This window comes from Scyliorhinus canicula, chromosome 2, assembly GCF_902713615.1.
Source record: "Scyliorhinus canicula chromosome 2, sScyCan1.1, whole genome shotgun sequence".
NCBI lineage: Eukaryota > Metazoa > Chordata > Chondrichthyes > Carcharhiniformes > Scyliorhinidae > Scyliorhinus > Scyliorhinus canicula.
The window spans coordinates 92792091-92811716 of NC_052147.1; the positions used below are offsets into that span (position 1 = coordinate 92792091).

General features: G+C 51.3%; 1 protein-coding gene across 8 annotated transcripts in view; it reads left to right on the forward strand.

Moving 5' to 3' along the window:
* Window positions 1–19626, forward strand: part of LOC119956134 (neutral alpha-glucosidase C-like) — a 232267-nt gene that overhangs the window by 9562 nt on the left and 203079 nt on the right. Inside the window, exon 1 of one of the 8 annotated variants that reach the window (XM_038783091.1) lies at window positions 6818–6880. The exons of the other annotated variants lie outside the window; for them this stretch is intronic. The gene's annotated coding sequence lies outside the window, so the exon portion shown is untranslated. Of the gene's footprint in view, window positions 1–6817; window positions 6881–19626 lie in introns of those variants that run through there. 8 annotated transcript variants of the gene reach the window in all.

The following is a 19626-nucleotide window of genomic DNA, read 5'->3' on the forward strand; positions in this document are numbered from 1 at the left end:
TCAAGGACTGGCGCATTCTCGATGGGCTGAATGGTCTCTTTCTGCACTGCAAATTCTATGACGCGCAACATTTTGAAAAGGCAGGCAGAATGGAAAAGTAGGAGGAGGTAGAGCAAGGGAAAATTATCGTGGAGAATGAGAAAATTGGTAAGACATTGAACAAATATTTTGTGTCTGCGCCATATAAGACATGAATTATATTCCAGGAACAAGGTAAGCAAGGGACTAGATACAATAGTTTCTCAAAAAGCGCCCTATATTTTTCAATTGTCCCAGCATAGCGGAAGTTAGCAAATTGAATTCTACTATCTACTTAAGAAAGGAGAGAGAATGAAAACTGGGAATAAAGTAGCTAGCTTGACATCAGTCATCAGGAAAATGCTGGAATCTATTACTATTGAAGTCTTAATAACACACTGAGAAAATCATTTTTTGTTTACAATGTATTTAATTCCAAACATATTCAAAGGTACAAAAACATAAATAAATCAAAGAACATTCTCCACACCTCACAGTTCACAGTTTGTGCAAGTTTTTCTCCTTGAAGCCAGGGGCTGGTTTAGCACAGTGGGCTAAACAGCTGGTTTGTAATGCAGAACAAGACCAGCAGCGCGGGTTCAATTCCCGTACCGGCTTCCCTCCCCCCCCAAACAGGCGCCGGAAGCCTACTGTGACAATAAGTGATTATTATTATTCACACACCCCCTCCGCCATCTGTGACGGAACTATTCCTCAAACATGGTCCTGAACAGTCCCCACCATGTCTCAAAGTCCTCTGCTGATCCCCTCAATTCAAACTTAATTTTTTCTAGTCCAAGAAAGTCGTACAAGTCCTCCAGCCAGGCCGCCACCCCCGATGACATTGTCAATCACAATTCCAGCAGAAACCTCTGCTGGGCAACTAGAGAGCCTTCCTCCCCTCCATCAGTTCCGTCATCACCAACATCCTAAAAATCACCACCGTAGGGTCCGGCCCAGCCTCTACCTCCACAATCTTCGATAATGTCCCAAACACCCCCAGTATCTCCCCCGAGTTGCTGCTGCTATTGACCAAGATACCTATCTTTGAGCCAGGAAGTCCAGAAAAGGCTGCCACCGTTTATAGAACCCTTGTACTGATCCTCTCAGGGCAAATTTGACCCTTTCCAACTTTATAAATCCTGCCATGTCATTGACCCAGGTCTCCACACTTTGGGGCCTTGCATCCTTCCACTGCAGCAAGATCCTCCGCCGGGCTACTAGCGACGCAAAGACCAGGACACCGGCCTCTTTCACCTCCTGCACTCCCGGCTCCACCGCAACTCTGAAAATCGCGAGTCCCCACCCTGGTTTGACCCTGGATCCAACCACCCTCGACACAGTCCCCGCCACCCCCTTCCAGAATTCTTCCAGTGCTGGGCAAGCCCAGAACATATGGGCGTGGTTCGCTGGACTCCCCGAACATCTGGTGCACCTGTCCTCACCCCTAAAGAACCTACTCATCCTAGTCCCGGACATGTGGGCCCGGTGCAGCACCTTAAATTGGATGATACTAAGCCTCGCACATGAAGAGGAAGAGTTGACTCTCTCCAAGGCATCCGCCCAAGTCCCGTCCTCTATCTGCTCCCCAAGTTCCCCCTCCCATTTAGCCTTCAGCTCCTCCGCTGACGACTCCTCCACCTCCTGCATTACTTTATAGATGTCAGACACCTTCCCCTCTCCGACCCACACCCCCGAAAGCACTCTGTCCATCGTCCCCCGCGAGGACAGCAAAGGGAATCCCTCTACCTGTCGCCTAGCAAACGCCTTTACCTGCAAGTATCTGAACATGTTCCCTTGGGGAAGCCCAAATTTATCTTCCAGGTCCCCCAGGCCCGCAAACCTCCCGCCAATAAACAGGTCCCTCAATTTACTGATGCCCACCCTTTGCCACCCCCTAAATCCCCCATCCTTGTTCCCTGGGATGAACCGATGATTGCCACCCAATGGAACCTCCATCGAGCCCCCTGTTTCCCCCCTATGCCGTCTCCACTGTCCCCAGATTCTTAGGGTCGCCACCACCACCGGGCTCGTGGTATACCTCTTCGGGGAGAGCGGCAACGGCGCCGTTACCATGGCACCCAGGCTCGTACCTCTACATGACACCACCTCCATTCTTTTCCACGCCGCCCCTCCCCCCTCCATCACCCATTTACGCACCATTGACACATTGGCCGCCCAATAGTACCCCAAAAGGTTGGTCAGCGCCAGCCCGCCTCTATCCCTCCCTCGCTCCAGGAAAACCCTCTTCACTCTCGGAGTCCCATGTGCCCACACAAAGCTTAAGATACTGCAAGTCACTCTCCTAAAGAAGGCCCTGGGGATGAAGATGGGCAGGCACTGAAAAAGGAACAAGAACCTCGGAAGCACCGTCATTTTGACGGACTGCACCCTCCCCGCCAACGACAATGGCAGCATGTCCCACCTCTTGAACTCCTCCTCCATCTGATCTACAAGCCTGGTGAAATTATGTTTGTGAAGAGTCCCCCAGTCCCTGGCCACCTGCACCCCCAGGTACCTAAAACTCTCCCCTGCCCGCCTAAGCGAGAGCCTACCAATTCCTTCCTCCTGGTCTCCAGGGTGCACCACAAACACCTCACTCTTGCCTAAATTTAGTTTATAACCTGAAAAGGTCCCAAACTCAGCTAGCAGCTCCATCACCCCCGGCATCCCTCCCACCGGGTCCGCCACATACAGTAACAGGTCATCGGCATACAACGACACCCTATGTTCCTCCCCACCTCGCACCAAACCTCTCCACCTCTCTGAATCCCTCAACGCCATCGCCAGCGGCTCGATTGCCAATGCAAACAACAAGGGGGACAGGGGGCAACCCTGCCTGGTCCCTCGGTAAAGCCGGAAGTACTCCGACCTCCTCCCATTCGTGGCCACGCACGCCATCGGGGCCTCATATAGCAGCCTCACCCATCTAATAAACCCTTCACCAAATCCAAACCTCCCCAACACCTCCCATAGGTACCCCCACTCCACTCTATCGAAGACCTTCTCCGCATCCAGCGCCACCACTATCTCTGCCTCCCCCTCAATTGCCGGCATCATGATGACACTCAACAATCTCCGCACATTCGTGTTCAGCTGCCTTCCCTTCACAAACCCTGTCTGGTCCTCGTGTACAACCCCTGGCACACAGTCCTCTATCCTGGTGGCCAGGATTTTTGCCAGCACCTTGGCATCTACGTTGAGGAGAGATATGGGCCTGTATGAACCACACTGCTGGGGGTCCTTGTCCCTCTTTAAGATTAACGAGATCAGCGCCCGCGACATCATCGGAGGCAAAGTCCCCCCTTCCCACGCTTCATTAAGTATCCGCACCAGCAAGGGGCCCACTAGGTCCACAAACTTTTTATAAAATTCCACCGGGAACCCATCTGGCCCCGGCGCCTTCCCTGACTGCATCTGCCCGGTCCCCTTAACTAGCTCCTCCAGCTCAATCGGCGCCCCCAACCCCTCCACCTGCTCCTCCTTCACCTTCGGGAAAGATAGCCCGTCGAGAAACCTCTCCATTCCCCTCCTCTCCACCGTTGGCTCCGACCGGTACAGTTCCCCGTAAAAGTCCTTGAAGACCTCATTCACCTCTACCCCCTTCCGCACCACATTCCCACTCTTGTCTCTCACTCCAGCAATTTCCTTAGCCGCATCCCGCTTGCGGAGCTGATGAGCCAGCATCCTACTCGCCTTTTCACCATGTTCGTACACTGCCCCTTGTGCCTTCCACCACTGTGCCTCCGCCTTTCTAGTGGTCAGCAAATCAAATTTAGCCTTCAGGCTGCGCCTCTCCCCCAACAGTCCCTCCTCTGGTGCCTCTGCGTACCTCCTGTCTACCTCCAGCATCTTTCCCACCAGTCTATCCCTCTCGCTCCTCTCCCTGTGTGCCTGGATGGATATCAGCTCCCCACGAATCACTGCCTTCAGGGCTTCCCAGACCACCCCCACCTGAACCTCCCCCGTATCATTCACCTCGAGGTACTCCTCAATACTTGCCCGGACCCTCCTACACACCTCCTCCTCCTCCAACAACCCCACATCCAACCGCCACAACGGGCGCTGGTCCTGCACCTCCCCCATCTCCAACTCTATCCAATGCGGAGCGTGGTCGGAGATTGCAATGGCCGAATACTCGGCCTCCTCCACTCTCGGAATCAGTCCCCTACTCACCACGAAGAAGTCTATCCGAGTAGACCCTATGTACGTGGGAGAAGAAAGAGTACTCCCGTGCCCTCGGCCTCACAAACCTCCATGGATCCACCCCACCCATCTCGTCCATAAACCCTCTCAGTACCTTGGCCGCCACCGGCCTCCTACCCGTCCTAGAGCTGGACCGATCCAGTGAAGGATCCAACACCGTATTGAAGTCCGTCCCCCCCCCCCATGATCAGACCTCCCGCCTCTAGATCCGGGACCCGTCCCAACATACGCCTCATAAAGCCCGCATCGTCCCAATTTGGGGCATACACACTAGCAAGTACCACCTTCTGTCCTTGTAGCCTGCCCCTAACCATAACATACCTACCCCCCTTATCCGCCACCACCTTCGATGCCTCAAACGACACATTTTTCCCCACCAGAATCGCCACTCCCCGGTTCTTCACATCCAACCCAGAGTGGAAAACCTGCCCCACCCACCCCTTCCTCAGACGGACCTGGTCCGCCACCTTCAGGTGGGTCTCCTCAAGCATTGCCACATCCGCCTTTAGCCCCCTCATATGAGCAAGTACCCTCGACCACTTCACCGGCCCATTCAATCCTCTCGCATTCCAGGTGACCCCCCCCCCCCAAGGCTAGGAACCCTCCTAGCTGCGAACCGTCCTCCATTGTACTTCCGGGGGTCAGCTAACTTCTGCTGACCCCGGAACCCGACCCCTCCCAAAGTGGGATCATCCCCCATCCTATCCCTCCTCCAGGCACCGCTCCAGCGCGGGGAAGAACCAGTTAAGGCCCCGCCTCCCCCCGTCATCGTCTCCACCCCCCAGCCCTGCAGCGCGGGAAACCAGAGGAAAGCCTGCGCTTTTGCACTGCCCCACCACACCCTTCTGACGCAGCTCCCAAATACCAGCCCCACTCCATACCCCCAACCCGACATAGAATACAACAAACCCCCCCAACTCTTCCCGCAAGATACAAAACTCAAACAATGCCCCACAGCAAAAAAAACAGAACAACACCCCCATAAATAACCATATCAAAATTGCAAAAGTACAGAAAAAGAGAACCCAGCAACAGCAGAAACCAGCAATAAAGTATTACAACCGACCCTGCAACCATCCCCTAGTTCAAGTCCAGTTTCCCCGTCCGCACAAAGGCCCACGCCTCCTCCGGGGAATCGAAATAATAATGCTGGTCCAAATAAGTTACCCACAGGCGCGCAGGCTGCAACATTCCAAATTTTATCTTCTTCTTGTAAAGCACCTCTTTCATCCGATTAAACCCGGACCGCTGCTTAGCCACCTCCGCACTCCAATCCTGGTAGATCCGTACTACCCCATTCTCCCAGTTGCTGCTCTTCACCTTCTTGGCCCAGCGCAGCACACACTCCCGATCACTGAACCGGTGGAACCTCACCAGCACCGCACGCAGGGGTTCATTCTCCTTAGGCCTCCTGGCCAGTACCCTGTGGGCTCCCTCCAGCTCCAGGGGCAGATGGAAAGACCCGGCCCCCACTAGCGAGTTCAGCATCGAAGCCACGTAGGTTGTCAGGTCCGACCCCTCCAGTCCCTCCGCAAGGCCCAAGATCCGCAGATTTTTCCGCCTCATGCGATGATCAAGTTCCTCGAAGCGGTCCTGCCACTTCTTGTGGAGTGTCTCGTGCCCCTCCACCTTACTCACGAGGACACAGCCTCCTCCTCTCGTTCAGTGGCCTGCGTCTGCAACGCCTTGATGGCAGCACCCTGGGTCGTCTGAATCTCCGAGAGCCTTTTGTTTGTTTCCTGCAGAGAGCTCAGTACCTCAGCCTTGAAATCTGCAAAACAGCGCAGGAGAGCAGCTTGTTGCTCCTGGGCCCACTGCTTCCACTCCTCTGGAGCTCGGCCGGCCGCCATCTTGGATTCCTTCCCCCTTTTTGTCTGGAGAGCTGCTGCCGTTTTTTTCCCCCTTTCCACTCCGAGTTCGAGTCATGAACTGCGGAGAAAGTCGATCAGCACACCTTCTTCCACCGGGAGACGTCGAAAAATTTCCGTTTTGGGCTCTAAAAAGAGCCGAAAAGTCCGTTTGAAACGAGAGCTCCCAAATGTGCGGCTTCCTACGTCATCGCCGCCACCGGAAGTCCCCGAGTTAAATATCTGACCCACCCATCCGTTTCTCAATCTAACCTCATCTTTCACCTGGAGTTGTGGTTCCGGCAGAAAGACCACCCCTGCCTTCAAGCTCCTCAAGTGCACGAAGCCCTGAGACCTCTTCACAGGCCCGTTCAATCCCTGTACATTCCATGTTATGAACCTTACCGGAGACCTGCATCTCCATTCCCCTCTACTTTTCGCCATCCTCCCCTTCCAATTCTGTCCCCTTTAATTTTGCCCTAAACCAGGCCCACTTCTCCGCCTATGACCCCGCTCCCACTCCAGCACTGCCACATCACAACCCCTGCCCCTCATAATCACCACCCGTGGCGGCATCCCCGCTCACAGCACGAGCAGTAGGAGAGGCCAAATCCAGAGTGATGCACAGCCAGAGTGAGTTTTAAACTTGGGAATTTGAAGCAGAGTGGGAATTTGGTGCAGAGCGGGAAGAGGTGCACTTTACTTTATCTCCTTGCTTTGTAACTTTTAAATCTTCAAGAAATGTTCTTGCCCTGCTGCAGCTGAGGCTATGAGGGAGAGAGCTGATTGGTAAGCAGTGGGTAAGGTCGGTAAGTTTTACAACGTTTTTCACTTATAGTTAAAATACTTTTGTGGTTTATAAACTGTAAGGAAAGAAGGGCCATAGAGAATTGGATTTAATCTAATATCAAGGATCTTTGACGGGTTTAATTTAAAGGGTTAAGTCATGGCAGGAGAGCTCAAAGCCTCGGTTTGTTCCTCTCACCCCATGTGGGAGACTGAGAACATTTCCAGTGCCTGAGACCAGTATGTGTGCAGGAAGTGTCTCCAGCTACAGCTCCTGGAAGTCGGGTTTCGGAGTTCGAGCGGCGGCTGGGGACACTGGAGCATCTGCAAGGCAAAGAGGTCATGGATAGCACATATAGAGAGGTGGTCACACTGCAAGTCCAGACTTCGCAGGCAAGAAAGGAATGAGTGACCACAAGGCAGACTGTGCAGGACTCCCCTGTGGCCATTCCCCTGCAAAACAGATACTGCTTTGGATACTGTTGAGGGGAATGACATCTCAGGGGAAAGCAGCAACAGCTAAATTTGTTGCCCCACATTTGGTTCTGCTACAGTGGGGAGGAGTAAAAAGTGTGGGAATGCAATAGTTAGAGAGGATTCAATTGTAACGGACACATATAGGTGTTTCTGTGGCCACAAATGAGACCCCAGGATTGTACGTTACCTCGCTGGTGCTAGGGTCAGGACGGTTGCAGGACTGCAGGGAGGGTGAACAGCCAGTGCTCGTTGTACACGTTGAAACCGACAACATAGTTAAGAAAAAGGGATAAGGTCCTAAAAGCAGAATATAGGAAGATAAGGTATAGCTGGAGGGAAGATAAGGTATCGCTGGAGGGGATTAAGGCGAAGTGGAAGGAAGAGTTGGGGGAAGGTATGAAGGAGGGGCTGTGGTGTGAGGTGCTCCGGAGGGTGAATACCTCAACTTCGTGCGCGAGGTTGGGGCTGATACAGTTGAAGGTGGTGTATAGGGCATACCTAACAAGGACGAGGATGAGCCAACTCTTTGAGGGGGTGAAGGATGTTTGTGAACGCTGTGGGGGGAGGGAGAGGGCCCGCAAATCACGTTCATATGTTATGGTCTTGTCCAAAACTGGAGGGGTATTGGAGAGAGTTCTTGAGGGTAATCATGAAGGTGGTGCACGTGAGACTCGAACCAGGTCCCTATAATTCATATTCGGGGTGTCGGATCTGTGGGGGTTGGAGGCAAGTGCGGAGGCAGATGTCTTAATCTTCGCCTCGCTGATAGCCCGAAGGCGGGTCCTGTTGAGGTGGAGGTCAGCTTCTCCGCCCTGTGCCTAGTGTGGCGGGGAGATCTGTTGGAGTTCTTAACACTCGGGAAAGTGAAATTCGAGTTGAGGGGAAGGATGGAAGGGTTCTACAACTCATGGCCTTTGTTTATCATGCATTTTCAAGAATTGGATGAATTTGAACATTGTGTGGCGTGGTTTGGAATGTATGAGTTATTGGTGATTATGTATGGGTTGATGGTGGATTCCTAATTCTTTTTCTTTGGTGTTTTGTATTTAAAATGTTGGGGGCTGTTTAGGGGTGGGTGGGAGGAAGGGATTGTTGGTCAGAGTATTGTCATTGTATTTGTTATTGTTGATTGTTTATTGGTGGGTGTAAATTTGATGAAAATGTGAAAAAGGAGGAGAATAAAAATTTAAAAAAAATAAAAGCACAACATATAGGGAGTTAGGAAGAAAGTTGGGAAGTTGGACCTCAAAGGTAGTGACCAGCAGTGCCACTTGCCAGTCAGCGTAGAAATAGCAGGATATATAGGATAAATACGTGGCTGAAGAGATGGTGTGAGAGGGAGGGTTTCAGATTCCTGGGGCATTGGGACCAGTTCTGGAGGAGGTGGGACCAGTACAAACTGGATGGGTTACACCTGGCAGGACTGGGACTGATATCCGAGGGAGAGTATTGTTAGAGTGGTTAGGGAGGGTTTAAACTAGAATGGCAGGGGGATGGGATCCTAGGCAGGAAGTAAGAGGAGGAGGAAACAAAGACAAAAACGAAAGACAGAAAGGGGAATAAGAAGAGTGAATAATAGACAGATAAACCAAAGGCCAGATTCAAACAAGGCCACAATGGAAAATATTGGGAGCGAGACAAGTACTGTTAAAAGACAAGCTTAAAGGCTTTGTGCCTCAATGTGCGGAGCATTCGCAATAAAGCAAATGAACTCATCGCGCAAATGGATGAAAATGGGTATGAAATAATCGGGAATACGGAGACATGGCTGCAGGGTGACCAGGATAGGAACTGAATGCCCAGGAGTATTCAGTATTCAGGAAGGACAGACAAAAAAGAAAAGCTGTGGAGTTGCAGTGCTAGTTAAAGAGGGAAGTAATGTCAGAATGAGGAAGGATATTAGCTCCGACAATATGGAATCTTTATGGGTAGAGCTGAGAAACATCAAGGGGCAAAAACCATTAGTGATGTCATTAATAGACCCCCAAACTGCAGAGGTAATGTTGGGAATGGCATTAAACAGAAAATTAGAGGCACATGCAATAAAGTAACATCTTGTAAATATGGGTGATTTTAATCAGTATATAGATTGGGCAAATCAAATTAGCCACAATATCGTAAAGGAGGAATTCCTGGAGTGTATACGGGATGATTTTCTGGACCAATACGTTGAGGAACCAACCCCTTGGGAATGTGCGACCATAATAAGATGGAATTAACTAATATGAAGTAGTTGATTCTGAGATTAGGTCCTGAATCTTAATAAAGGAAACTACGATGGCATGAAGCGCAAGTTAGCTGTGATAGATTGGGAAACATTACTTAAAGGGATGACAGTGGAAAGGCATTGGAAAACATTCAAGGAGCGCAGAGGGAACTGCAACAATTGTTTATTCCTGTCTGACATATGACTGAAACGGGAAAGGTGGCCAATCCATGGCTTACAAGGAAAATTAGAGATAGTATTAGATCCAAGGTGGAAGCATACAAATTCGCCAAGAAAAACAACAGGTTTGAGGATTGTGAGCAGTTTAGAATTCAGCAAACAAAGACCAAGAGATTGATTAAGGTGGAGAAAATAGAGTATGAGAGTAAGGTTGCAGGGAACATAAAAACTGTCTGTAAAAGTTTCTATAAGTACGTGAAGAGAGAAGATTGGTGAAGACAACTGTTGGTCCTTTACAGTTAGAAACGGGAATCTATGGCAGGGGAAAAAGAAATGGCTGAACAACTAAACACATACTTTAATTCTGTCTTCCCAAATGAGGACACAAATCAGATACTAGAAATGACAGGGAACGCAGGGTTCAGTGAGAGGGAGGAAGTGAAGAGATTAACATTAGTAGAGAAATGGTGTTGGGGAAACTGATGGGATCGAAGGCTGATAAATCCCAGAGTACTTAAGGAAGTGGCACTCGAACAGTTCCTGATTTATTGTCACATGTACGAGGTACAGTGAAAAGTATTGTTCTGCGTACAGTCCAGACAGATCGTTCCATACATGAAAAAACTTAGGACATACGTAAATACACAATGTAACTACATAGACACAGGCATCGGGTGAAGCATACACAGTGTAGTACTACTCAGTAGAGAAGATGTGTGAAGAGATCAGTTCAGTCTATAAGAGAGTCATTCAGGAGTCTGGTAGCAGTGGGTAAGAAGCTGTTTTTGAATCTGTTAGTGTGTGTTCTCAGACACTTGTGTCTCCTGCCTGATGGAAGAGGTTGGAAGAGAGAATAACCCGCGTATGCGGGGTCTTTGATTATGCTGTCCACTTTCCCACGGCAGTGGGAGGTATAGACAGAGTCTATAGTCAAAGGCGCATCTACATGGCGTACACATAGTTGGCGGCCATGTTGGGTGTCCCGTGGACAAAGGGAGACCCCGGAGCGCAGAGGCCCGACCTCATGGTGAGAGCGGTGACCGCGGCCATTTTGGATGGCCCCCGAACAAAGGGAAACCCCAGAGTGCAGGGGCTCGCCCAACAGGTGAACCCACCGAACTGGGGGGGGGTCAGAAACCCCCCACCAGGATTGTTACCTGGAACGTACGGGGACTTAACAGCCTAGTGAAAAGATCCAGAGTCTTCGCCCACTTAAGAAGCCTAAAAGCCAACATAATTTACCTACAAGAGACGCACCTGAGGAGAAGGACCGACTGCTGGTAAGGAAGGGCCGGGTGGGACACACGTATCATTCATGTTACAGGACGAGGGCTAGGGGAGTAGCAATACTAATTAACAAGAGGACGAGGTTTACAGAAACCAAGACGGTTACGGACCCAGGGGGACGGTACGTCATGGTCAGCTGTGTCCTGGAAGGGGGCACCAGTGGTACACTCCCAACTGTATACACTCCCAACTGTGACGACAAATAATTCATAAAGAAGACCATGGCAGGGACTTCCGGTGGCGGCGATGAGTGAGTAAGCCGCGCATTGGGTGGCTCTCATTCCGCCGGGTGTTGTGGACCTGGTTCCCCGGTTTTTTCGGGACTGCTGAGCGCTGGAAAGACGGCCACGGAGGGGCTGATAAACGGGCAGAACTGCATGGAACCGCTGCAGAGCAGGAAGCAATGAAAACGGGAGAGAAAAGGACAAAGGAAAATAGAGCCCGCAGACAAAATCTGAGCATCATCGGCCTCCCGGAGGGGGCTGAGGGAGATGATGCCACAGCGTTTGTGGCTGACCTGCTGCTGCAGCTGATGGGGGCTAACGCCTTTCCACGACCGCCGGAGCTGGAGGGGGCACATAGAGTACAGGCGAGGCAGATGTGTCGGGGGGGTCCCCCCGTCCGATGGTGATCAGGTTCCACAGGTTCACGGATAAGGAGCGGGTGTTGCAGTGGGCAAAGAGCGCTAGGAGCAGCACATGGAATAACAGTGTTCTTCGCATCTATCAGGACCTAAGCCAGGAGGTGGCCAGGCGTCAAGCAGCCTTTAAACAAGTTGAGGAGGTTTTGTTTAAAAAGCACTTGAAGTTTGGTCTGCTCTTCCCGGCTCGTCTTTGGGTCACGCATCAGGGCCAACACCACTACTTCTCCGATCCCGAAGAAGCGATGGACTTCGCGAGGGATCAGGGGCTGGTCCCGCAAAAAGGACCCACGGGCTCAAGCTAGAGTCTGAGAGTTATTGTCTGGGGGGATGCCTACTGTGCCTGGACTGACGGTCAACTGTTTACTGCTTTAAAGGTGCCTTGTGCTGTATTTTTGGCAGCTTTTGCCTAAGGGGCAAGTGGGGGGGGGGGGGGGGGGGGGGGGGGGGGTGGAGATCCCCCTCTCGCTTTTTTTTAACCTTTTGTCGTGCTCTTTTTGTTTGTTGGAGCCTTTACTGTAACATAAAGGTGGCCGGTAAGCAATGGGGATTAAAGTTTTTGGTTGTGGGTTTTTATGTTTGTTTTGGGTGGGTGTTAGACAGATACTGTGTTACCTCGTTGTTACTTTATTAATGCTCAGAAAGGGACGTGTGTTAACACTTATCTGTTTACACAGCTGGAACTATATTACACCTGGAGCAGCTTCACTTTGCTGTTTGATGTCCCCCATCTCGTTGGATCTTTCCCATTTTAGTGTGACTGCTCCAGTAGGTCAGATCGGGGGGTGGTGTGTTGATGAGTGAGGATATGAGGTCGGGGAAACAATGGGAGTGAGACAAGTGGCCGCCGGATGGATGAGTCATCGGGCTAGCAGATTGGCTAGTCAAGGGAGACAGGTGGGGGGTGCGTATACAGCCAGTAGATGGCAGGGGTGGGGTTATTGGGAGATGTTGTTAGGGGGGGAAGGGGGGGGGGGGGAAGTTATTCTGCTGACTTGGGAGGGGTCTGAAGTAGGTATTGGAGAGGAGGTCGGGGGTGGAAACTGCCAAGAGGCGAACCAAGAGAGGCGCGGCACATGGGCCGGGGGCGGGCCCAAGAAGGGTTATGATTGACCGGCACGCCGGGGCGGGTGCTTCCCAAACAGGCTGATCACCTGGAATGTCAGAGGACTAAACGGGCCAGTCAAAAGGGCACGTGTGTTCGTGCATTTGCAGGCTCTAAAGGCGGACGCAATTATGCTGCAGGAGACACATTGAAAGTGGGAGAGCTGGATCAGCCAGGTCTTCCACTTGGGCTTGGACCCTAAGTACAGGGGGGTAGCAATTATGATCAATAAGCGGGTTCATTTTGAGGCGGAGGGCGTAGTCGCAGATGGCGGGGGCAGATTCCTTATGGTAAGGGGCAAGCTGGAGGGGAGGAGAGTGGTGCTGGTGAATATATATGCTCCGAATTGGGACAACGCTGACTTTATTAAAAGAGTGCTGGGGAAAATCCCAGACCTAGACTCACGCAAGTTAATTATGGGGGGGACTTCAATACGGTCCTCGACCATGTCCCAGAACGGGTAGGCTCCCAGCAATGGCAAGGGAGCTGAAAGGGTTCATGGAGCAAATGTGGGCAGTAGACCCATGGAGAGCCAGATGGCCGACGGGAAGGGGATATTCGTTTTACTCACATGTCCACGGAGTGTGTTCCAGGATCCATTTCTTTATCATGAGCAGGGACTGTGTAAGGGAGGTTAAAAATACGGAATACTTGGCGATCACTATTTCGGACCATGCCCCACATTGGGTGGATCTGCAGGGCGGGGAGAATTACCAACGGCCGCAATGGAGGTTAGACGTAGGATTGCTGTCAGGGGAGGGGATATGTGAGAGACTGCGGAAGTGTATGCAAAATTACCTGCAGGTGAACGATACGGGGGAGGTTTCAGCAGTGACTCTGTGGGAAGCGCTGAAGGCAGTAGTGAGGGGGGAGCTGATCTCAATTCGGGCTCACAGGGATAGGATGGACAGAGCAGAAATGGATAGATTGGTTAAGGAGATCCACCGGATAGACGAGGAGCATGCGGGGTCCCTGGGAGAGGACCTATTCAGGGAGAGACGGAGACTGCAGGCGGAACTGGGAGTGCTATCCACGAGTAGAGCCGTGGAACAACTTAGGAAGGCAAGGGGAGTGGTGTATGAGCATGGGGAGAAGGCTAGCAGATTGCTGGCGCAGCAACTCAGGAGGAGGGAGGCAGCCAGGGAAATAAGTAGGGTGGTGGACAGGAAGGGGAGCAGAGTGGAGGACCCGCCAGGACTGAATAAGGTGTTTCGGGACTTTTATAGTAAGCTCTACACTTCAGAACCGCCGGAGGAGATGAAACGGTTCCTGGACGGACTAACCTTCCCAAAAGTGGGCAAGCGACTTGTGGACTGGCTGGGGGCCCCGATTAGAGCAGAGGAGGTACTGGGGGGCCTAAAGGCCATGCAGTCGGGTAAAGCCCCGGGACCGGATTGATACCCAGTAGAGTTCTACAAAAAGTTATCGGAGATAGTGGGGCCAGTGCTGACCAGGGTTTTTAATGAGGCGAGGGACAGAGGGACCCCATCTCCGACGATGTCGCAGGCCACCATCTCGCTGATATTAGTAGCTAGTGGTGTCCGTCAGGGATCAGTGTTGGGCCCACAATTGTTCACAATTTACGTAGATGATTTGGAGTTGGGGACCAAGATCAATGTGTCCAAGTTTGCAGACGACACTAAGATGAGTGGTAAAGCGAAAAGTGCAGAGGATACTGGAAGTCTGCAGAGGGATTTGGATAGGTTAAATGAATGGGCTAGGGTCTGGCAGATGGAATACAATGTTGACAAATGTGAGGTTATCCATTTTGGTAGGAATAACAGCAAACGGGATTATTATTTAAATGATAAAATATTAAAACATGCTGCTGTGCAGAGACACCTGGGTGTGCTAGTGCATGAGTCGCAAAACGTTGGTTTACAGGTGCAACAGGTGATTAAGAAGGCAAATGGAATTTTGTCCTTCATTGCTAGAAGGATGGAGTTTAAGACTAGGGAGGTTATGCTGCAATTGTATAAGGTGTTAGTGAGGCCACACCTGGAGTATTGTGTTCAGTTTTGGTCTCCTTACTTGAGAAAGGACGTACTGGCACTGGAGGGTGTTCAGAGGAGATTCACTAGGTTAATCCCAGAGCTGAAGGGGTTGGATTACGAGGAGAGGTTGAGTAGACTGGGACTGTACTCGTTGGAATTTAGAAAGATGAGGGGGGATCTTATAGAAACATACAAAATTATGAAGGGAATAGATAGGATAGATGCGGGCAGGTTGTTTCCACTGGCAGGTGAAAGCAGAACTAGGGGACATAGCCTCAAAATAAGGGGAAGTAGGTTTAGGACTGTGTTTAGGAGGAACTTCGTCACCCAAATGGAATTCCTTGCCCAGTGAAGCAGTTGAGGCTCCTCCATTTAATGTTTTCAAGATAAAGATAAATAGTTTTTTGGGCTAGGGTGTTCGGGCCGGAAAGTGGAGCTGAGTCCACAAAAGATCAGCTATGATCTCATTGAGTGGCGGAGCAGGCTCGAGGGGCCAGATGGCCTGCTCCTGCTCCTAGTTCTTATGTTCTTATGTATATTAAAGCGGGACAAGGACACGGAATCCTGCGGGTCATATAGGCCAATCTCCCTGATTAATGTGGACGCCAAGCTCCTGGCCAAGGTCCTGGCGATTAGAATTGAGGACTGTGTACCGGAGGTGATTGGGGACGACCAAACAGGGTTTGTTAAAGGCAGACAGCTTGCAGCCAACTTGAGAAGATTGCTTAATGTGATTATGATGCCCCCGACGAGCCAAGAGGTGGAGGTAGTGGTGGCAATGGACGCTGAGAAGGCCTTTAACAGGGTGGAGTGGGACTATTTGTGGGAGGTACTCGGATGGTTTGGGTTCGGGGAGGGATTGGTTAATTGGGTCAGACTATTGTACCAGGCCCCAAAAGCTAGCGTAAGGACGAACAGGATGACGTCAGATTATTTCAGACTACATCGCGGGACCAGACAGGGATGCCCACTCTCCCCGTTGCTGTTCGCGCTGGCCATAGAACCGTTGGTGATTGCTCTGAGAGCTGCAAAAGGGTGGAACGGTATGACTGGGGGGGGGGGGGGGGGGGGGGTTGGAGCACAAGGGCTCTATGCGGACGACCTGCTCCTGTACGTGTCGGACCCACTGGCCGGGATGGACAATACACTGGAAACACTGAGAAAGTTTGGCCGGTTCTCAGGGTACAAATTAAATATGACCAAGAGTGAGATGTTTGTAGTGCAGGCAAGGGGCCAGGAGAATAGGCTGAAGGAGCAGCCATTTAGACTGGTTGGGGAAAGTTTCCGATACTTGGGGATACAGATAGCACAAGACTGGGGCAGGTTACATCAGTTAAATTTGACTAAAGTGGTGGAAAAGATGAAGAGGGAGTTTCAGAGATGGGATGCACACCCGTTATCACTTGCGGGGAGGGTGCAGACGGTAAAGATGACAATCCTCCCAAGATTCCTGTTCATCTTTTAGTGCCTCCCGATCTTTATCCTGCGGTCCTTCTTCAAAAGGACCAGCAAAATCATTATGAGCTTTGTCTGGGTGGGAAAATCCCCGTGGGTGAGGAAGGCGATGCTGGAAAGGAGCCGCCGCGAAGGAGGGCTGGCATTGCCGAATCTGATCAACTACTACTGGGCGCTAACATAGCCATGATAAGGAAATGGATGGTGGGTAGGGGGTCTATTTGGGAGTGGGTGGAGGCGGCTTCATGCAGGGGCACCAGCTTGGCAGCCCTGGTCATGGCTCCCCTACCGCTTTCGCCGACCAGGTACTCCACCAGCCCGGTAGTGAGGGCGGCCCTGTGGAGGAAACATGTAGGGGAGGTGGGTGCGTCGGTCTGGGCTCCAATATGTGATAACCATCGATTCGCCCCCGGGAACATGGATGGAGGGTTTCGAACATGGCGGCGGGCAGGGGTGAGGAGGGTGGGCAATATGTTCCTGATGGGGAGCTTTGTGAGCTTGAGGGCGTTGGAGGAGAAATATGGGCTGGTAAGGGGAAATTACTTACAGTTGCGGGACTTTGTACGCAGGCAGGTCCCATCCTTCCCACGCCTCCCGCCATTAGGAATCCAGGACAGAATAGTCTCAGACATCTACAAGGTGATCATGATGGGGGAAGAGTCCCAGACGGAGGAACTGATACTCAAATGGGAGGAGGAACTCGGCGGGGAGATGGAGGACGGGGTATGGGCGGAAGCCCTGAGTAGGGTAAACTCAACTGCAACATGTGCCAGGCTCAGCCTGATTCAGTTTAAGGTTGTTCACCAGGCCCACATGATGGTGGCTCTGATGGGCAAATTCTTTGGGGTAGAGGACAAGTGCGCTAGATGCGCGGGAGGACCAGCGAACCACGTACACATGTTTTGGGCATGCCCTAAGCTTAGGTGGCAATTTTCGGGGTTTCGGAAGACCCGGGAGTCCAGGAGGAGAAAGAGGCCGATGTTCTGGCCTTTGCTTTCATGATAGCCCGGCGATGAATACTGCTGGCATGGAGGGACTCAAAACCTCTGAAGACCGAACTATGGCTTTCGGACACATCGAGTTTTCTAGGTGTGGAAAAAAATCAAGTTCGCCTTGAGTGGATCTGTACTGGGGTTCGTTCGCCCCAAGGTGGTGACCATTTATCGACTTCTTCGTGGGAGATTGAACGTCAGCAAGGGGGGGTGGGGAGGTTAGAGTAGAGTAGGAGGGACAAATAGGCGGGTAGTGTTTATGGGAGAGGAGCGGTTATGTGCACTATGGTTTGGTTGAAGTGTTGTTTTTCCGTTGTTGTTTGCATATTTCTGTAATCTGTAACTGTTTACAGTGCCAAAAAATACCTCAATAAAATTGTTTGTTAAAAAAAAAGACCATGGCAGAAATCCCCGACATTGACACACACCTACTGATTATGTGGGGCGAGGAACCAGGATTATGCGATTATATTTCAATTGCATGCAGGATCCACTGACTGACAGATCAAACCCCAGAACACGGAGAAAGATTGGCATGCTAGGGAACTAGGAGCATTTATGGAGCAGATGGGGGCGGTGGACCCATGGAGGTTCCTTCACCGAGGAGAAAAAGAATTCTCATACTTTTCGCAAGTGCACAAGGTGTACACCCGTATCCACTACTTTGCAGTGGGGAAATCGGTGCTTCCAGGGATAATGGAAGCAGAATATTCCGCAATCGTTATCTCTGACCATGCTCCACATTACATGGACATGAGGTTGGAGACGGGCCGTACCCAACGTCCCACATGGAGGCTTGACACGGACCTCCTGGCCGACAAGGCCTTCTGCCATAAAATATCGCGGGCCATAGGCGACTCTGTGAGTAACGACCAAAACGGGGAGGTCTCACCCTCCACGTTTTGGGGGGCACTGAAGGCCATGATTAGAGGAGAGATCATAGCCTACAAGGCAAGCAGAGATAGGGAAGAGAGGGTGGTCAGTCAGCAGCTAGTGGACTCCATTCTGGAAGTTGACAGAAAGTACTCCAAGATCCCGACCGTAGAGCTGAAGGCGAAGAGGAAAAAGCTGCAAATGGATTTTAACCTGCTATCCACAAGGAAAGCAGTATACCAACTCCGCCGGACACGGGGGACCTTCTATGAACACGGAGACAAGGCTGGCAGCCTATTGGCTCACCAGCTGAGAAAGCAGGCAGCCATGAGGGAAATAGCCCAAGTAAAGAATTGCAGAGGCAGACTGGTAACAGAAATAAAGGAGGTCAATCAGGCGTTTGAGACCTTCTACTGAGGACTGTACACCTCCGAGTCTCCCGACGGGGACGTGGGGTTGAAACAATTCCTCGACGGACTGGAACTACCAGTTGTGGGAGAAGATAGATGGGAGAAGCTGGAAGCACCAATAGATCTGTGAGAAATCATGGAGATCATCAGCTCCATGCAGGCAGGGAAGGCACCGGGACCTGACGGGTTCCCAGTGGACTTCTATCAAACATTTGCGCCAGTCCCAGCCCCACACCTAAGGGGCATGTTCGCGGACTTGCTGGCAAGCGGGACTTTGCCCCCTACGCTAGCGCACAATCTCACTGAGACCCAAAAATGATATAGACCTGACGGAATGTGGATCATACAGACCCATTTCACTGCTGAACGTTGACATAAAAATACTCGCAAAGGTCCTGGCCAAAAGGTTGGAAGGCTGCATAACGGAGGTAGTTTCAGAGGACCAAACAGGCTTTGTCAAGGGCAGGCAGCTCACAGCGAGCATCAGGCGGCTGCTGAATGTAATAATGACCCCCCCCCCCCCCAGTCTAAAGACGTGCAGGTTAGGTGGATTGGCCAAGATACATTGCCCTTGGTGACCAAAAGATTAGGAGGGGTTATTGGGTTACGGGGTTAGGGTGGAAGTGAGGGCCTAAATGGGTCGGTGCAGACCCGATGGGCCGAATGGCCTCCTTCTGCACTGTATTCTAATTATTCAGGAGCTTTGCTGAGATCATACCTGGAATATTCTACAATTTTGTTTTCTGTACTTTAGGAACAATGTATTTGCCTTAGAGAAGAATCAACAAGGGTTGACTAAATTTATCCATGGATGAGAGGATTGTCCTATGATGAGAGATGGAATAGAGGGAGTTTGGAACAGCGAGAGGTGATCTAATTAAAGCACGTAAGATTCTGAAAGGGTAGGTGCTGAGACATTTCCCCTGGCTGGAATGCCTGTGGCTGGGGTCTAGCCTACAAGGGGACCAGGAGATCCTCCAGCCACATGCTCAAATGATATGGGAACAGAAAGTCGTGGAGGTCATTGATGGGAGTCAAGTTGAGGACCTGGATGCATTGCTGCAAGAAGTTCAGTCACCTCATGTGAGCAGTTAAGGTCACGTAATGCATGTCAAAGTACCATATCCTACTCACTGCACCACTAACCTCA